Genomic DNA, 17,738 nt, shown 5'->3' with positions numbered 1-17,738 from the left:
CTGAGTCGCTCATCCAATTTCAAGATTCACGGGAAAAGCGCCCCGCAAATCCTGCGAGTCCAGCCGCAACTGACACACGCTTTGAATTACAGCAAGTTGACCAGTCTCCTGTAGAGCTCTGGGCCATTCACATCTCCTAAATATCTTGGGAAAATACATTGTTCTAGTTGGCCGTTTCTCCCATTTCGGTAGGCCCTATCGGACTTGGACCCAGGCTATCGCAGACGACTCCAGCGCACATGTTTCAGCATTCTCTGATTCCGAAGTATCCACCCACGCACATCACCGCCACTTAGTCAACCAGGCAAGGTCAAGCAAACCCCAGGGGACATGCCTCAGCCTTGTCAGCAAACCCTACTGCCTTTTGCGGTGTATCCTCACTTGCCTAAGTGTCAGATGGGGCCAGGGCAAATCACGGGAAATCCCTCACCTTTTGTCCTCGCAACGGTGAACTCCTCGGAGGCAGGTTTTGCTAAAGGACACAAAAAGAGGAAAAGAGCCAAGGAATCAGCCTGACCAAAATCGGCCACCCAGGTCTTTTGGATTACTTGGTGCAGGTGAAAGAAATCAAAATGGGAGTCCGCTCTAAAGAAGATCTGGAAGGCTGGGCCAAAGGACTTTCCCACAGGGCCTCAGCATAACCTCTCTGAGCATGATTTTTAGGTCATCATCTCTCTTCCAGACAGATTATGTCATCATTGACCCCAGCCATATCACTCCCCAGGAAAAATCCCCTGAGACCTGAAGATGCTTACCACAAATGTCTTCCTTCCACCCAGGAAGGACAGTGGATGAGAGCGTTCACACATCATCTTCCAGTTTCCCGGGCAGTTGGCTTGACCCCCATGAAAGCGGCACAAGAGACATCGACCTCACTAACCCTTTGAAAAGGGGAAATCAGTAAGACAGAGATCCCAGAAGAGAAACTCACTTCCCTAAGGCTAGGCTTTCAGCCAGACATTCGCGAACACATGGACAAAATCAAGACAGCCATTTGCAACCCACTGGGGAGTCTGCTGACCCATGACAGAAGGAGAGAATCATGCAATATTCAGAAGAAGGCAGAGAGGTCTCTGGATGTAGCAGAAATTTACAGGAGGACCCAGGCAAAAGGAGCCTTTGCCATTGCTTAAGCCTGACTGATGTGTTGAAGGCAGCCAACTATGCGTCCACGGGCACTGTCCAATGTGTGCGGACTCCCGGGAAATGGCACCCAAGAGTCCCCAGCACCGGGGGATCTTCAAATCAGCTGGAGGACATTTGGAAAAGAATAGCTTTCCAAGAATTCTGCCAACACTTGTTAAAATTGCCACAGTCCTTCAACGCTTTCATTTCACCACTGAGCCATGGAGAGACACAATCGAATCTACCTCAGGCCCCAATAATCCCCAGAGAGGGAACACATCTCCTCCCGTATATCAAGCATCAGAGGATCCCGTGGGGCACACGGAAAAGGAGTTCTATGGAATCTCTACAAGATTCCAAAGATCTGTCAAGAAAATGATCTTTCCACATGTGGAAGGCAGCAGTTATGCCTGCATTGCCTGATTAGACTGTCAGCAGATCCTGACCTCCTGTGGTATGAACCTGAAACTAGTCATGACGCTCACGACCCACGTACCGAATGGTATTGAGCCTGGCATTAGCTTTTTGACTCAGATAGTGGTGCTGCTGCCTTTTCTTGAATGCTACAGCGAGGTGTCAGGCTACTCCAGTCTTCATCCAATACCAAGATGTCTGGGAAAGAGGCCCTGGAGATCCTAAGAGTCCAGTCGCAACTGACACAGGCTTTCAACTAGGGCAAGTCTCTCTGGTTTCTCCAGTAGAGCTGCTACACACTCCCATCCCGTAAAGAGTTGAGAGTTGAAAATATTCTCAAACTTCCGTAGACATACCCGACTGGGAACCGGACTAGCAAAAATTACTCAAGTGGAAATTCTTCTAGGTTCCTGTGCTTCCTAACTATCCACCCGTGCATATCACCGCCACTTGGTCAATCGGTCAGGTCAAGCTCAAAGCAGGGGACACGTCTCAGCTTTTCCACAAAACCCGACTGCCTCTTGGGCTCCATTTTCACTTGTCTAAGTGTCACCAGAGACAAGGGAAAACCGCCGTCATTCACTCACCTTGAGTTCTTTCGGTGGTGAATCTCCTGAAAGCAGGTCTTTCGAAATGACAGAAAAAGACGAAAAGAGCCAAGGAATCAGCATGACCAAAATCGGTCAGGGAGGAGTTTTTGATCACTTGGTGGAGGAAAAAGGGATCCAAACGGGGGTCCCCTCTAAAGCAGATCATTAACGTTAGGGAAAAGGAGTTTCTCTCTGGGCCTCAGCGGGATCCTATTGAGCATGATTTTTATGTCATCATCTCTCTTCGAGACAAGTTGAGGTGTCTTCGTTGACCCGAGACATCTCAATCCCCGGGAGAAATCACCTGAGTCTTCAAGTTCCTCACCACCGATATCGTCCATCCAGCCCGCAATCACGCAGGATGAGAAGGTTCGCACATCCTCTTCCGGTTTCCCGGGGAGTAGCTTGACCCTCATGAAAGCAGGAAAACAGGCTTCGACCTTGCAATCCTTTGAGGAAGGGCAAAGAAGTAAGTCAGACATCAGACGAGAGACATTCATTGCCTAACAGCTATGCTTTTTCCACATATAGCCCAAAAGAGGGACGAAATCAAGACACACACTTCTCGCCCATTAGTGAGACTGCTGACCCTTGACAGAAAGGCAGACGCGTGCCAGATCAAGACAAGGCATAGAGGACTCCGAATGGAGAAACGTACTCAGGAAGTCCCAGCCAAGAACAGGCTATTCATTTGATCAGCCCCGGCTAATGTCTACGAGGAAGCCGAATCTGGGTCCACAGGCACGGATCCGTGCACGAGCACTTCCAGGAAATGACATCCAAGGGTTCCCAAAACTGGGGATCTTCAAATGAGCTGTGGGACACTCGGAAGAGGGCTTTCACCAAGAATTTGGCCCCAAATTCAACTAGGCATTTCCAGAGTTTGATTTCACCCTTGTGCCATGGAGAGACACAGTCCAGGCCACCTCATTCCCAAAGAATGGGAACACAGGGAACACATCTCCTCCTGTTTATCAACCATCAGAGGATTCCTTGGCACAAAGAGAGCAGGAGTCTTATGGAACCTCTACAGGATTCCAACGAACTCTGTAGGAACACTGATCTCTGCACATGTGCAAGGCAGCACTTACGCCTGCTTTCACTGTCTAGAGCTCCAGGGAAACATGACCTCCTGTGGCATCAACCTGAAAGTGCTCCTGACCCTCGTGTCCCCTTCACACCTGGCATCGACCCTGACTTTAGATTTTCTATGCAGTTATCTGTGCAGCTACCTTTACTTGAAAGCTGGAGCCAGCTATCAGACTACTGAGTCGCTCATCCAATTTCAAGATTCACGGGAAAAGCGCCCCGCAAATCCTGCGAGTCCAGCCGCAACTGACACACGCTTTCAATTACAGCAAGTTGACCAGTCTCCTGTAGAGCTCTGGGCCATTCACATCTCCTAAATATCTTGGGAAAATACATTGTTCTAGTTGGCCGTTTCTCCCATTTCGGTAGGCCCTATCGGACTTGGACCCAGGCTATCGCAGACGACTCCAGCGCACATGTTTCAGCATTCTCTGATTCCGAAGTATCCACCCACGCACATCACCGCCACTTAGTCAACCAGGCAAGGTCAAGCAAACACCAGGGGACATGCCTCAGCCTTGTCAGCAAACCCTACTGCCTTTTGCGGTGTATCCTCACTTGCCTAAGTGTCAGATGGGGCCAGGGCAAATCACGGGAAATCCCTCACCTTTTGTCCTCGCAACGGTGAACTCCTCGGAGGCAGGTTGTGCTAAAGGACACAAAAAGAGGAAAAGAGCCAAGGAATCAGCCTGACCAAAATCGGCCACCCAGGTCTTTTGGATTACTTGGTGCAGGTGAAAGAAATCAAAATGGGAGTCCGCTCTAAAGAAGATCTGGAAGGCTGGGCCAAAGGACTTTCCCACAGGGCCTCAGCATAACCTCTCTGAGCATGATTTTTAGGTCATCATCTCTCTTCCAGACAGATTATGTCATCATTGACCCCAGCCATATCACTCCCCAGGAAAAATCCCCTGAGACCTGAAGATGCTTACCACAAATGTCTTCCTTCCACCCAGGAAGGACAGTGGATGAGAGCGTTCACACATCATCTTCCAGTTTCCCGGGCAGTTGCCTTGACCCCCATGAAAGCGGCACAAGAGACATCGACCTCACTAACCCTTTGAAAAGGGGAAATCAGTAAGACAGAGATCCCAGAAGAGAAACTCACTTCCCTAAGGCTAGGCTTTCAGCCAGACATTCGCGAACACATGGACAAAATCAAGACAGCCATTTGCAACCCACTGGGGAGTCTGCTGACCCATGACAGAAGGAGAGAATCATGCAATATTCAGAAGAAGGCAGAGAGGTCTCTGGATGTAGCAGAAATTTACAGGAGGACCCAGGCAAAAGGAGCCTTTGCCATTGCTTAAGCCTGACTGATGTGTTGAAGGCAGCCAACTATGCGTCCACGGGCACTGTCCAATGTGTGCGGACTCCCGGGAAATGGCACCCAAGAGTCCCCAGCACCGGGGGATCTTCAAATCAGCTGGAGGACATTTGGAAAAGAATAGCTTTCCAAGAATTCTGCCAACACTTGTTAAAATTGCCACAGTCCTTCAACGCTTTCATTTCACCACTGAGCCATGGAGAGACACAATCGAATCTACCTCAGGCCCCAATAATCCCCAGAGAGGGAACACATCTCCTCCCGTATATCAAGCATCAGAGGATCCCGTGGGGCACACGGAAAAGGAGTTCTATGGAATCTCTACAAGATTCCAAAGATCTGTCAAGAAAATGATCTTTCCACATGTGGAAGGCAGCAGTTATGCCTGCATTGCCTGATTAGACTGTCAGCAGATCCTGACCTCCTGTGGTATGAACCTGAAACTAGTCATGACGCTCGCGACCCACGTACCGAATGGTATTGAGCCTGGCATTAGCTTTTTGACTCAGATAGTGGTGCTGCTGCCTTTTCTTGAATGCTACAGCGAGGTGTCAGGCTACTCCAGTCTTCATCCAATACCAAGATGTCTGGGAAAGAGGCCCTGGAGATCCTAAGAGTCCAGTCGCAACTGACACAGGCTTTCAACTAGGGCAAGTCTCTCTGGTTTCTCCAGTAGAGCTGCTACACACTCCCATCCCGTAAAGAGTTGAGAGTTGAAAATATTCTCAAACTTCCGTAGACATACCCGACTGGGAACCGGACTAGCAAAAATTACTCAAGTGGAAATTCTTCTAGGTTCCTGTGCTTCCTAACTATCCACCCGTGCATATCACCGCCACTTGGTCAATCGGTCAGGTCAAGCTCAAAGCAGGGGACACGTCTCAGCTTTTCCACAAAACCCGACTGCCTCTTGGGCTCCATTTTCACTTGTCTAAGTGTCACCAGAGACAAGGGAAAACCGCCGTCATTCACTCACCTTGAGTTCTTTCGGTGGTGAATCTCCTGAAAGCAGGTCTTTCGAAATGACAGAAAAAGACGAAAAGAGCCAAGGAATCAGCATGACCAGAATCGGTCAGGGAGGAGTTTTTGATCACTTGGTGGAGGAAAAAGGGATCCAAACGGGGGTCCCCTCTAAAGCAGATCATTAACGTTAGGGAAAAGGAGTTTCTCTCTGGGCCTCAGCGGGATCCTATTGAGCATGATTTTTATGTCATCATCTCTCTTCGAGACAAGTTGAGGTGTCTTCGTTGACCCGAGACATCTCAATCCCCGGGAGAAATCACCTGAGTCCTCAAGTTCCTCACCACCGATATCGTCCATCCAGCCCGCAATCACGCAGGATGAGAAGGTTCGCACATCCTCTTCCGGTTTCCCGGGGAGTAGCTTGACCCTCATGAAAGCAGGAAAACAGGCTTCGACCTTGCAATCCTTTGAGGAAGGGCAAAGAAGTAAGTCAGACATCAGACGAGAGACATTCATTGCCTAACAGCTATGCTTTTTCCACATATAGCCCAAAAGAGGGACGAAATCAAGACACACACTTCTCGCCCATTAGTGAGACTGCTGACCCTTGACAGAAAGGCAGACGAGTGCCAGATCAAGACAAGGCATAGAGGACTCCGAATGGAGAAAAGTACTCAGGCAGTCCCAGCCAAGAACAGGCTATTCATTTGATCAGCCCCGGCTAATGTCTACGAGGAAGCCGAATCTGTGTCCACAGGCACGGATCCGTGCACGAGCACTTCCAGGAAATGACATCCAAGGGTTCCCAAAACTGGGGATCTTCAAATGAGCTGTGGGACACTCGGAAGAGGGCTTTCACCAAGAATTTGGCCCCAAATTCAACTAGGCATTTCCAGAGTTTGATTTCACCCTTGTGCCATGGAGAGACACAGTCCAGGCCACCTCATTCCCAAAGAATGGGAACACAGGGAACACATCTCCTCCTGTTTATCAACCATCAGAGGATTCCTTGGCACAAAGAGAGCAGGAGTCTTATGGAACCTCTACAGGATTCCAACGAACTCTGTAGGAACACTGATCTCTGCACATGTGCAAGGCAGCACTTACGCCTGCTTTCACTGTCTAGAGCTCCAGGGAAACATGACCTCCTGTGGCATCAACCTGAAAGTGCTCCTGACCCTCGTGTCCCCTTCACACCTGGCATCGACCCTGACTTTAGATTTTCTATGCAGTTATCTGTGCAGCTACCTTTACTTGAAAGCTGGAGCCAGCTATCAGACTACTGAGTCGCTCATCCAATTTCAAGATTCACGGGAAAAGCGCCCCGCAAATCCTGCGAGTCCAGCCGCAACTGACACACGCTTTCAATTACAGCAAGTTGACCAGTCTCCTGTAGAGCTCTGGGCCATTCACATCTCCTAAATATCTTGGGAAAATACATTGTTCTAGTTGGCCGTTTCTCCCATTTCGGTAGGCCCTATCGGACTTGGACCCAGGCTATCGCAGACGACTCCAGCGCACATGTTTCAGCATTCTCTGATTCCTAAGTATCCACCCACGCACATCACCGCCACTTAGTCAACCAGGCAAGGTCAAGCAAACACCAGGGGACATGCCTCAGCCTTGTCAGCAAACCCTACTGCCTTTTGCGGTGTATCCTCACTTGCCTAAGTGTCAGATGGGGCCAGGGCAAATCACGGGAAATCCCTCACCTTTTGTCCTCGCAACGATGAACTCCTCGGAGGCAGGTTTTGCTAAAGGACACAAAAAGAGGAAAAGAGCCAAGGAATCAGCCTGACCAAAATCGGCCACCCAGGTCTTTTGGATTACTTGGTGCAGGTGAAAGAAATCAAAATGGGAGTCCGCTCTAAAGAAGATCTGGAAGGCTGGGCCAAAGGACTTTCCCACAGGGCCTCAGCATAACCTCTCTGAGCATGATTTTTAGGTCATCATCTCTCTTCCAGACAGATTATGTCATCATTGACCCCAGCCATATCACTCCCCAGGAAAAATCCCCTGAGACCTGAAGATGCTTACCACAAATGTCTTCCTTCCACCCAGGAAGGACAGTGGATGAGAGCGTTCACACATCATCTTCCAGTTTCCCGGGCAGTTGCCTTGACCCCCATGAAAGCGGCACAAGAGACATCGACCTCACTAACCCTTTGAAAAGGGGAAATCAGTAAGACAGAGATCCCAGAAGAGAAACTCACTTCCCTAAGGCTAGGCTTTCAGCCAGACATTCGCGAACACATGGACAAAATCAAGACAGCCATTTGCAACCCACTGGGGAGTCTGCTGACCCATGACAGAAGGAGAGAATCATGCAATATTCAGAAGAAGGCAGAGAGGTCTCTGGATGTAGCAGAAATTTACAGGAGGACCCAGGCAAAAGGAGCCTTTGCCATTGCTTAAGCCTGACTGATGTGTTGAAGGCAGCCAACTATGCGTCCACGGGCACTGTCCAATGTGTGCGGACTCCCGGGAAATGGCACCCAAGAGTCCCCAGCACCGGGGGATCTTCAAGTCAGCTGGAGGACATTTGGAAAAGAATAGCTTTCCAAGAATTCTGCCAACACTTGTTAAAATTGCCACAGTCCTTCAACGCTTTCATTTCACCACTGAGCCATGGAGAGACACAATCGAATCTACCTCAGGCCCCAATAATCCCCAGAGAGGGAACACATCTCCTCCCGTATATCAAGCATCAGAGGATCCCGTGGGGCACACGGAAAAGGAGTTCTATGGAATCTCTACAAGATTCCAAAGATCTGTCAAGAAAATGATCTTTCCACATGTGGAAGGCAGCAGTTATGCCTGCATTGCCTGATTAGACTGTCAGCAGATCCTGACCTCCTGTGGTATGAACCTGAAACTAGTCATGACGCTCGCGACCCACGTACCGAATGGTATTGAGCCTGGCATTAGCTTTTTGACTCAGATAGTGGTGCTGCTGCCTTTTCTTGAATGCTACAGCGAGGTGTCAGGCTACTCCAGTCTTCATCCAATACCAAGATGTCTGGGAAAGAGGCCCTGGAGATCCTAAGAGTCCAGTCGCAACTGACACAGGCTTTCAACTAGGGCAAGTCTCTCTGGTTTCTCCAGTAGAGCTGCTACACACTCCCATCCCGTAAAGAGTTGAGAGTTGAAAATATTCTCAAACTTCCGTAGACATACCCGACTGGGAACCGGACTAGCAAAAATTACTCAAGTGGAAATTCTTCTAGGTTCCTGTGCTTCCTAACTATCCACCCGTGCATATCACCGCCACTTGGTCAATCGGTCAGGTCAAGCTCAAAGCAGGGGACACGTCTCAGCTTTTCCACAAAACCCGACTGCCTCTTGGGCTCCATTTTCACTTGTCTAAGTGTCACCAGAGACAAGGGAAAACCGCCGTCATTCACTCACCTTGAGTTCTTTCGGTGGTGAATCTCCTGAAAGCAGGTCTTTCGAAATGACAGAAAAAGACGAAAAGAGCCAAGGAATCAGCATGACCAGAATCGGTCAGGGAGGAGTTTTTGATCACTTGGTGGAGGAAAAAGGGATCCAAACGGGGGTCCCCTCTAAAGCAGATCATTAACGTTAGGGAAAAGGAGTTTCTCTCTGGGCCTCAGCGGGATCCTATTGAGCATGATTTTTATGTCATCATCTCTCTTTGAGACAAGTTGAGGTGTCTTCGTTGACCCGAGACATCTCAATCCCCGGGAGAAATCACCTGAGTCTTCAAGTTCCTCACCACCGATATCGTCCATCCAGCCCGCAATCACGCAGGATGAGAAGGTTCGCACATCCTCTTCCGGTTTCCCGGGGAGTAGCTTGACCCTCATGAAAGCAGGAAAACAGGCTTCGACCTTGCAATCCTTTGAGGAAGGGCAAAGAAGTGAGTCAGACATCAGACGAGAGACATTCATTGCCTAACAGCTATGCTTTTTCCACATATAGCCCAAAAGAGGGACGAAATCAAGACACACACTTCTCGCCCATTAGTGAGACTGCTGACCCTTGACAGAAAGGCAGACGCGTGCCAGATCAAGACAAGGCATAGAGGACTCCGAATGGAGAAAAGTACTCAGGCAGTCCCAGCCAAGAACAGGCTATTCATTTGATCAGCCCCGGCTAATGTCTACGAGGAAGCCGAATCTGTGTCCACAGGCACGGATCCGTGCACGAGCACTTCCAGGAAATGACATCCAAGGGTTCCCAAAACTGGGGATCTTCAAATGAGCTGTGGGACACTCGGAAGAGGGCTTTCACCAAGAATTTGGCCCCAAATTCAACTAGGCATTTCCAGAGTTTGATTTCACCCTTGTGCCATGGAGAGACACAGTCCAGGCCACCTCATTCCCAAAGAATGGGAACACAGGGAACACATCTCCTCCTGTTTATCAACCATCAGAGGATTCCTTGGCACAAAGAGAGCAGGAGTCTTATGGAACCTCTACAGGATTCCAACGAACTCTGTAGGAACACTGATCTCTGCACATGTGCAAGGCAGCACTTACGCCTGCTTTCACTGTCTAGAGCTCCAGGGAAACATGACCTCCTGTGGCATCAACCTGAAAGTGCTCCTGACCCTCGTGTCCCCTTCACACCTGGCATCGACCCTGACTTTAGATTTTCTATGCAGTTATCTGTGCAGCTACCTTTACTTGAAAGCTGGAGCCAGCTATCAGACTACTGAGTCGCTCATCCAATTTCAAGATTCACGGGAAAAGCGCCCCGCAAATCCTGCGAGTCCAGCCGCAACTGACACACGCTTTCAATTACAGCAAGTTGACCAGTCTCCTGTAGAGCTCTGGGCCATTCACATCTCCTAAATATCTTGGGAAAATACATTGTTCTAGTTGGCCGTTTCTCCCATTTCGGTAGGCCCTATCGGACTTGGACCCAGGCTATCGCAGACGACTCCAGCTCACATGTTTCAGCATTCTCTGATTCCTAAGTATCCACCCACGCACATCACCGCCACTTAGTCAACCAGGCAAGGTCAAGCAAACACCAGGGGACATGCCTCACCCTTGTCAGCAAACCCTACTGCCTTTTGCGGTGTATCCTCACTTGCCTAAGTGTCAGATGGGGCCAGGGCAAATCACGGGAAATCCCTCACCTTTTGTCCTCGCAACGGTGAACTCCTCGGAGGCAGGTTGTGCTAAAGGACACAAAAAGAGGAAAAGAGCCAAGGAATCAGCCTGACCAAAATCGGCCACCCAGGTCTTTTGGATTACTTGGTGCAGGTGAAAGAAATCAAAATGGGAGTCCGCTCTAAAGAAGATCTGGAAGGCTGGGCCAAAGGACTTTCCCACAGGGCCTCAGCATAACCTCTCTGAGCATGATTTTTAGGTCATCATCTCTCTTCCAGACAGACTATGTCATCATTGACCCCAGCCATATCACTCCCCAGGAAAAATCCCCTGAGACCTGAAGATGCTTACCACAAATGTCTTCCTTCCACCCAGGAAGGACAGTGGATGAGAGCGTTCACACATCATCTTCCAGTTTCCCGGGCAGTTGGCTTGACCCCCATGAAAGCGGCACAAGAGACATCGACCTCACTAACCCTTTGAAAAGGGGAAATCAGTAAGACAGAGATCCCAGAAGAGAAACTCACTTCCCTAAGGCTAGGCTTTCAGCCAGACATTCGCGAACACATGGACAAAATCAAGACAGCCATTTGCAACCCACTGGGGAGTCTGCTGACCCATGACAGAAGGAGAGAATCATGCAATATTCAGAAGAAGGCAGAGAGGTCTCTGGATGTAGCAGAAATTTACAGGAGGACCCAGGCAAAAGGAGCCTTTGCCATTGCTTAAGCCTGACTGATGTGTTGAAGGCAGCCAACTATGCGTCCACGGGCACTGTCCAATGTGTGCGGACTCCCGGGAAATGGCACCCAAGAGTCCCCAGCACCGGGGGATCTTCAAGTCAGCTGGAGGACATTTGGAAAAGAATAGCTTTCCAAGAATTCTGCCAACACTTGTTAAAATTGCCACAGTCCTTCAACGCTTTCATTTCACCACTGAGCCATGGAGAGACACAATCGAATCTACCTCAGGCCCCAATAATCCCCAGAGAGGGAACACATCTCCTCCCGTATATCAAGCATCAGAGGATCCCGTGGGGCACACGGAAAAGGAGTTCTATGGAATCTCTACAAGATTCCAAAGATCTGTCAAGAAAATGATCTTTCCACATGTGGAAGGCAGCAGTTATGCCTGCATTGCCTGATTAGACTGTCAGCAGATCCTGACCTCCTGTGGTATGAACCTGAAACTAGTCATGACGCTCGCGACCCACGTACCGAATGGTATTGAGCCTGGCATTAGCTTTTTGACTCAGATAGTGGTGCTGCTGCCTTTTCTTGAATGCTACAGCGAGGTGTCAGGCTACTCCAGTCTTCATCCAATACCAAGATGTCTGGGAAAGAGGCCCTGGAGATCCTAAGAGTCCAGTCGCAACTGACACAGGCTTTCAACTAGGGCAAGTCTCTCTGGTTTCTCCAGTAGAGCTGCTACACACTCCCATCCCGTAAAGAGTTGAGAGTTGAAAATATTCTCAAACTTCCGTAGACATACCCGACTGGGAACCGGACTAGCAAAAATTACTCAAGTGGAAATTCTTCTAGGTTCCTGTGCTTCCTAACTATCCACCCGTGCATATCACCGCCACTTGGTCAATCGGTCAGGTCAAGCTCAAAGCAGGGGACACGTCTCAGCTTTTCCACAAAACCCGACTGCCTCTTGGGCTCCATTTTCACTTGTCTAAGTGTCACCAGAGACAAGGGAAAACCGCCGTCATTCACTCACCTTGAGTTCTTTCGGTGGTGAATCTCCTGAAAGCAGGTCTTTCGAAATGACAGAAAAAGACGAAAAGAGCCAAGGAATCAGCATGACCAGAATCGGTCAGGGAGGAGTTTTTGATCACTTGGTGGAGGAAAAAGGGATCCAAACGGGGGTCCCCTCTAAAGCAGATCATTAACGTTAGGGAAAAGGAGTTTCTCTCTGGGCCTCAGCGGGATCCTATTGAGCATGATTTTTATGTCATCATCTCTCTTCGAGACAAGTTGAGGTGTCTTCGTTGACCCGAGACATCTCAATCCCCGGGAGAAATCACCTGAGTCTTCAAGTTCCTCACCACCGATATCGTCCATCCAGCCCGCAATCACGCAGGATGAGAAGGTTCGCACATCCTCTTCCGGTTTCCCGGGGAGTAGCTTGACCCTCATGAAAGCAGGAAAACAGGCTTCGACCTTGCAATCCTTTGAGGAAGGGCAAAGAAGTGAGTCAGACATCAGACGAGAGACATTCATTGCCTAACAGCTATGCTTTTTCCACATATAGCCCAAAAGAGGGACGAAATCAAGACACACACTTCTCGCCCATTAGTGAGACTGCTGACCCTTGACAGAAAGGCAGACGCGTGCCAGATCAAGACAAGGCATAGAGGACTCCGAATGGAGAAAAGTACTCAGGCAGTCCCAGCCAAGAACAGGCTATTCATTTGATCAGCCCCGGCTAATGTCTACGAGGAAGCCGAATCTGTGTCCACAGGCACGGATCCGTGCACGAGCACTTCCAGGAAATGACATCCAAGGGTTCCCAAAACTGGGGATCTTCAAATGAGCTGTGGGACACTCGGAAGAGGGCTTTCACCAAGAATTTGGCCCCAAATTCAACTAGGCATTTCCAGAGTTTGATTTCACCCTTGTGCCATGGAGAGACACAGTCCAGGCCACCTCATTCCCAAAGAATGGGAACACAGGGAACACATCTCCTCCTGTTTATCAACCATCAGAGGATTCCTTGGCACAAAGAGAGCAGGAGTCTTATGGAACCTCTACAGGATTCCAACGAACTCTGTAGGAACACTGATCTCTGCACATGTGCAAGGCAGCACTTACGCCTGCTTTCACTGTCTAGAGCTCCAGGGAAACATGACCTCCTGTGGCATCAACCTGAAAGTGCTCCTGACCCTCGTGTCCCCTTCACACCTGGCATCGACCCTGACTTTAGATTTTCTATGCAGTTATCTGTGCAGCTACCTTTACTTGAAAGCTGGAGCCAGCTATCAGACTACTGAGTCGCTCATCCAATTTCAAGATTCACGGGAAAAGCGCCCCGCAAATCCTGCGAGTCCAGCCGCAACTGACACACGCTTTCAATTACAGCAAGTTGACCAGTCTCCTGTAGAGCTCTGGGCCATTCACATCTCCTAAATATCTTGGGAAAATACATTGTTCTAGTTGGCCGTTTCTCCCATTTCGGTAGGCCCTATCGGACTTGGACCCAGGCTATCGCAGACGACTCCAGCTCACATGTTTCAGCATTCTCTGATTCCTAAGTATCCACCCACGCACATCACCGCCACTTAGTCAACCAGGCAAGGTCAAGCAAACACCAGGGGACATGCCTCACCCTTGTCAGCAAACCCTACTGCCTTTTGCGGTGTATCCTCACTTGCCTAAGTGTCAGATGGGGCCAGGGCAAATCACGGGAAATCCCTCACCTTTTGTCCTCGCAACGGTGAACTCCTCGGAGGCAGGTTGTGCTAAAGGACACAAAAAGAGGAAAAGAGCCAAGGAATCAGCCTGACCAAAATCGGCCACCCAGGTCTTTTGGATTACTTGGTGCAGGTGAAAGAAATCAAAATGGGAGTCCGCTCTAAAGAAGATCTGGAAGGCTGGGCCAAAGGACTTTCCCACAGGGCCTCAGCATAACCTCTCTGAGCATGATTTTTAGGTCATCATCTCTCTTCCAGACAGATTATGTCATCATTGACCCCAGCCATATCACTCCCCAGGAAAAATCCCCTGAGACCTGAAGATGCTTACCACAAATGTCTTCCTTCCACCCAGGAAGGACAGTGGATGAGAGCGTTCACACATCATCTTCCAGTTTCCCGGGCAGTTGGCTTGACCCCCATGAAAGTGGCACAAGAGACATCGACCTCACTAACCCTTTGAAAAGGGGAAATCAGTAAGACAGAGATCCCAGAAGAGAAACTCACTTCCCTAAGGCTAGGCTTTCAGCCAGACATTCGCGAACACATGGACAAAATCAAGACAGCCATTTGCAACCCACTGGGGAGTCTGCTGACCCATGACAGAAGGAGAGAATCATGCAATATTCAGAAGAAGGCAGAGAGGTCTCTGGATGTAGCAGAAATTTACAGGAGGACCCAGGCAAAAGGAGCCTTTGCCATTGCTTAAGCCTGACTGATGTGTTGAAGGCAGCCAACTATGCGTCCACGGGCACTGTCCAATGTGTGCGGACTCCCGGGAAATGGCACCCAAGAGTCCCCAGCACCGGGGGATCTTCAAATCAGCTGGAGGACATTTGGAAAAGAATAGCTTTCCAAGAATTCTGCCAACACTTGTTAAAATTGCCACAGTCCTTCAACGCTTTCATTTCACCACTGAGCCATGGAGAGACACAATCGAATCTACCTCAGGCCCCAATAATCCCCAGAGAGGGAACACATCTCCTCCCGTATATCAAGCATCAGAGGATCCCGTGGGGCACACGGAAAAGGAGTTCTATGGAATCTCTACAAGATTCCAAAGATCTGTCAAGAAAATGATCTTTCCACATGTGGAAGGCAGCAGTTATGCCTGCATTGCCTGATTAGACTGTCAGCAGATCCTGACCTCCTGTGGTATGAACCTGAAACTAGTCATGACGCTCGCGACCCACGTACCGAATGGTATTGAGCCTGGCATTAGCTTTTTGACTCAGATAGTGGTGCTGCTGCCTTTTCTTGAATGCTACAGCGAGGTGTCAGGCTACTCCAGTCTTCATCCAATACCAAGATGTCTGGGAAAGAGGCCCTGGAGATCCTAAGAGTCCAGTCGCAACTGACACAGGCTTTCAACTAGGGCAAGTCTCTCTGGTTTCTCCAGTAGAGCTGCTACACACTCCCATCCCGTAAAGAGTTGAGAGTTGAAAATATTCTCAAACTTCCGTAGACATACCCGACTGGGAACCGGACTAGCAAAAATTACTCAAGTGGAAATTCTTCTAGGTTCCTGTGCTTCCTAACTATCCACCCGTGCATATCACCGCCACTTGGTCAATCGGTCAGGTCAAGCTCAAAGCAGGGGACACGTCTCAGCTTTTCCACAAAACCCGACTGCCTCTTGGGCTCCATTTTCACTTGTCTAAGTGTCACCAGAGACAAGGGAAAACCGCCGTCATTCACTCACCTTGAGTTCTTTCGGTGGTGAATCTTCTGAAAGCAGGTCTTTCGAAATGACAGAAAAAGACGAAAAGAGCCAAGGAATCAGCATGACCAGAATCGGTCAGGGAGGAGTTTTTGATCACTTGGTGGAGGAAAAAGGGATCCAAACGGGGGTCCCCTCTAAAGCAGATCATTAACGTTAGGGAAAAGGAGTTTCTCTCTGGGCCTCAGCGGGATCCTATTGAGCATGATTTTTATGTCATCATCTCTCTTCGAGACAAGTTGAGGTGTCTTCGTTGACCCGAGACATCTCAATCCCCGGGAGAAATCACCTGAGTCTTCAAGTTCCTCACCACCGATATCGTCCATCCAGCCCGCAATCACGCAGGATGAGAAGGTTCGCACATCCTCTTCCGGTTTCCCGGGGAGTAGCTTGACCCTCATGAAAGCAGGAAAACAGGCTTCGACCTTGCAATCCTTTGAGGAAGGGCAAAGAAGTAAGTCAGACATCAGACGAGAGACATTCATTGCCTAACAGCTATGCTTTTTCCACATATAGCCCAAAAGAGGGACGAAATCAAGACACACACTTCTCGCCCATTAGTGAGACTGCTGACCCTTGACAGAAAGGCAGACGCGTGCCAGATCAAGACAAGGCATAGAGGACTCCGAATGGAGAAAAGTACTCAGGCAGTCCCAGCCAAGAACAGGCTATTCATTTGATCAGCCCCGGCTAATGTCTACGAGGAAGCCGAATCTGTGTCCACAGGCACGGATCCGTGCACGAGCACTTCCAGGAAATGACATCCAAGGGTTCCCAAAACTGGGGATCTTCAAATGAGCTGTGGGACACTCGGAAGAGGGCTTTCACCAAGAATTTGGCCCCAAATTCAACTAGGCATTTCCAGAGTTTGATTTCACCCTTGTGCCATGGAGAGACACAGTCCAGGCCACCTCATTCCCAAAGAATGGGAACACAGGGAACACATCTCCTCCTGTTTATCAACCATCAGAGGATTCCTTGGCACAAAGAGAGCAGGAGTCTTATGGAACCTCTACAGGATTCCAACGAACTCTGTAGGAACACTGATCTCTGCACATGTGCAAGGCAGCACTTACGCCTGCTTTCACTGTCTAGAGCTCCAGGGAAACATGACCTCCTGTGGCATCAACCTGAAAGTGCTCCTGACCCTCGTGTCCCCTTCACACCTGGCATCGACCCTGACTTTAGATTTTCTATGCAGTTATCTGTGCAGCTACCTTTACTTGAAAGCTGGAGCCAGCTATCAGACTACTGAGTCGCTCATCCAATTTCAAGATTCACGGGAAAAGCGCCCCGCAAATCCTGCGAGTCCAGCCGCAACTGACACACGCTTTCAATTACAGCAAGTTGACCAGTCTCCTGTAGAGCTCTGGGCCATTCACATCTCCTAAATATCTTGGGAAAATACATTGTTCTAGTTGGCCGTTTCTCCCATTTCGGTAGGCCCTATCGGACTTGGACCCAGGCTATCGCAGACGACTCCAGCGCACATGTTTCAGCATTCTCTGATTCCGAAGTATCCACCCACGCACATCACCGCCACTTAGTCAACCAGGCAAGGTCAAGCAAACACCAGGGGACATGCCTCAGCCTTGTCAGCAAACCCTACTGCCTTTTGCGGTGTATCCTCACTTGCCTAAGTGTCAGATGGGGCCAGGGCAAATCACGGGAAATCCCTCACCTTTTGTCCTCGCAACGGTGAACTCCTCGGAGGCAGGTTTTGCTAAAGGACACAAAAAGAGGAAAAGAGCCAAGGAATCAGCCTGACCAAAATCGGCCACCCAGGTCTTTTGGATTACTTGGTGCAGGTGAAAGAAATCAAAATGGGAGTCCGCTCTAAAGAAGATCTGGAAGGCTGGGCCAAAGGACTTTCCCACAGGGCCTCAGCATAACCTCTCTGAGCATGATTTTTAGGTCATCATCTCTCTTCCAGACAGATTATGTCATCATTGACCCCAGCCATATCACTCCCCAGGAAAAATCCCCTGAGACCTGAAGATGCTTACCACAAATG

General features: G+C 49.5%; 11 non-coding genes across 11 annotated transcripts; all 11 read right to left on the bottom strand.

The window, feature by feature from the left end:
- Window positions 1-627: 627 nt before the first annotated feature.
- LOC135227560 (small nucleolar RNA SNORD115) lies at window positions 628-705 on the bottom strand. The gene has a single exon (XR_010317723.1). It is a non-coding gene; the product is annotated as a small nucleolar RNA SNORD115 (small nucleolar RNA).
- Window positions 706-2,323: 1,618 nt separating this feature from the next.
- On the bottom strand, window positions 2,324-2,404 carry LOC135227409 (small nucleolar RNA SNORD115). Its single transcript, XR_010317575.1, has one exon. It is a non-coding gene; the product is annotated as a small nucleolar RNA SNORD115 (small nucleolar RNA).
- A 1,618-nt stretch (window positions 2,405-4,022) lies between these two features.
- Window positions 4,023-4,100, bottom strand: LOC135227559 (small nucleolar RNA SNORD115). Its single transcript, XR_010317722.1, has one exon. It is a non-coding gene; the product is annotated as a small nucleolar RNA SNORD115 (small nucleolar RNA).
- Window positions 4,101-5,718: 1,618 nt separating this feature from the next.
- LOC135227408 (small nucleolar RNA SNORD115) lies at window positions 5,719-5,799 on the bottom strand. Its single transcript, XR_010317574.1, has one exon. It is a non-coding gene; the product is annotated as a small nucleolar RNA SNORD115 (small nucleolar RNA).
- A 1,618-nt stretch (window positions 5,800-7,417) lies between these two features.
- On the bottom strand, window positions 7,418-7,495 carry LOC135227558 (small nucleolar RNA SNORD115). Its single transcript, XR_010317721.1, has one exon. It is a non-coding gene; the product is annotated as a small nucleolar RNA SNORD115 (small nucleolar RNA).
- A 1,618-nt stretch (window positions 7,496-9,113) lies between these two features.
- Window positions 9,114-9,194, bottom strand: LOC135227418 (small nucleolar RNA SNORD115). The gene has a single exon (XR_010317583.1). It is a non-coding gene; the product is annotated as a small nucleolar RNA SNORD115 (small nucleolar RNA).
- A 1,618-nt stretch (window positions 9,195-10,812) lies between these two features.
- Window positions 10,813-10,890, bottom strand: LOC135227564 (small nucleolar RNA SNORD115). The gene has a single exon (XR_010317727.1). It is a non-coding gene; the product is annotated as a small nucleolar RNA SNORD115 (small nucleolar RNA).
- A 1,618-nt stretch (window positions 10,891-12,508) lies between these two features.
- LOC135227407 (small nucleolar RNA SNORD115) lies at window positions 12,509-12,589 on the bottom strand. Its single transcript, XR_010317573.1, has one exon. It is a non-coding gene; the product is annotated as a small nucleolar RNA SNORD115 (small nucleolar RNA).
- A 1,618-nt stretch (window positions 12,590-14,207) lies between these two features.
- On the bottom strand, window positions 14,208-14,285 carry LOC135227557 (small nucleolar RNA SNORD115). Its single transcript, XR_010317720.1, has one exon. It is a non-coding gene; the product is annotated as a small nucleolar RNA SNORD115 (small nucleolar RNA).
- Window positions 14,286-15,903: 1,618 nt separating this feature from the next.
- On the bottom strand, window positions 15,904-15,984 carry LOC135227406 (small nucleolar RNA SNORD115). Its single transcript, XR_010317572.1, has one exon. It is a non-coding gene; the product is annotated as a small nucleolar RNA SNORD115 (small nucleolar RNA).
- Window positions 15,985-17,602: 1,618 nt separating this feature from the next.
- LOC135227556 (small nucleolar RNA SNORD115) lies at window positions 17,603-17,680 on the bottom strand. Its single transcript, XR_010317719.1, has one exon. It is a non-coding gene; the product is annotated as a small nucleolar RNA SNORD115 (small nucleolar RNA).
- Window positions 17,681-17,738: the final 58 nt, after the last annotated feature.

This window comes from Loxodonta africana, chromosome 13 (genome assembly GCF_030014295.1).
Source record: "Loxodonta africana isolate mLoxAfr1 chromosome 13, mLoxAfr1.hap2, whole genome shotgun sequence".
Taxonomy (NCBI): domain Eukaryota; kingdom Metazoa; phylum Chordata; class Mammalia; order Proboscidea; family Elephantidae; genus Loxodonta; species Loxodonta africana.
This window is presented reverse-complemented; position numbering and strand designations above follow the sequence as displayed.